The sequence below is a fragment of the Chrysochloris asiatica genome, unplaced genomic scaffold (genome assembly GCF_000296735.1).
Source record: "Chrysochloris asiatica unplaced genomic scaffold, ChrAsi1.0 scaffold00203, whole genome shotgun sequence".
Classification (NCBI taxonomy): Eukaryota; Metazoa; Chordata; class Mammalia; order Afrosoricida; family Chrysochloridae; genus Chrysochloris; species Chrysochloris asiatica.
Genome location: NW_006408721.1, coordinates 357,580 through 359,044, shown reverse-complemented (window position 1 = coordinate 359,044; position 1,465 = coordinate 357,580).

Here is a 1,465-nt window from a genome sequence, read left to right as displayed (position 1 = left end):
ATCCATTTTGACCTTATGAATAGCAGAGAAACAGCCAAGTACTTAGCCATTTTCCATCAGTGCTCCTTAGAGTTCTCTATAGCTTCTCATAATTCATCCAAGTTATTTTAGCCAATCCTTCTTGAGAAAGCACTAATATCCATTGTGATGACAATGTAAATTCATTCATATTGACAGTGTAAATTCATATTTTACATTCATTATACTACATAGAACGAAATTTTTTTATTCATCTAGATCAGATTGACAGATGCAGTAGCCACCTTTGATTGGAATGCCAGTTGCCATCTTGGAGAGTAAATTTATGATTAGGACAACTGACTTCAACTGGAATGTAACTTACCCTAACCTATACATGATATCATACTGTCTATATCAAAGAATTTTAAAGTAAATGAAGAGACCATTAATGATAGTAATATTTAAGATGGATGTATAATATGCCAGGAACTTTATGCCTGTGACCTCTCCCCAAATGATCCTTATTTTATTGATCTAGAAAATGAAGTTCAAAGAGTCTAAGTCACTTAACATAGGGCAGAAAACAAAGATATGACAGTCAATGTATAGGTATAAGTTCAGACCATTTTCACAATACTAGAGTGAAAAAAAGGCAAGAATTTGTCTGAAAAGCAGAAGACCTCACTCTCACTAACTGTATAATCTTGAACAAGCTACTTCCTTACTCTGGGCCTCAGTTTCCCCATCTCTAACATATAGACTTATGGCAAAATGGTGGACTAGGCAGATACACTACTTGGGCCCTCTATAACTAAGGTATGAGAAACAAAATAAAACAAACACAGATGAAAATTCTGGCACCCTGAACTTCAGAAGAAAGGTTAGATAGGTGGATGAAGTACTTGAATAAAGGAGAGGCCAAGCAGGGATAGTAAGAGGGGCAGACTGACAGGACTTGTAAATGTTTGGCCAGATGTGGCTCGACCATCTTGTGACCATTTTGTGAGGGAGGTCTGGCAGAGCAGATTTGCACAGGTGGCAGAAAGGTGCAATTTCTTCTTTTCTCCATGCTCCCCTGGTAACCAGAAGTGAGGCCAGCTCCCACCGTCATCCTCCCCAAGCTTAGACCCTGCTTTCCAAGAGTTTGAAGTTGTGTGGTTGGGAACCAATCCAACCTGAAGTAGGGGCTGGCTGCACCACTTTGATGTGCTTGCTGTGGTGCCTGGATTCAGGTAGGCTTCACTCCAGAATTACAAAACCCACAAAGCCACAAGAACAGCATTTAACCAGTAACTCTGCCCCCAGGTTCTCTATGGTCCTTAAAGACACTGAAACCAGCTCCATCAATGGTCCCCACAAACTACTTCTGGATTGAGTACCTGAACATGGATAATACCAAGGCCAATAGGAACTCCATCTAGGGCCAGGAGCTCTGCTGTCACATTCCTTCTACAACCACCTCATGAGCTCCTTGAATTGCAGGAGCCCCCAAAAATTTATCTGG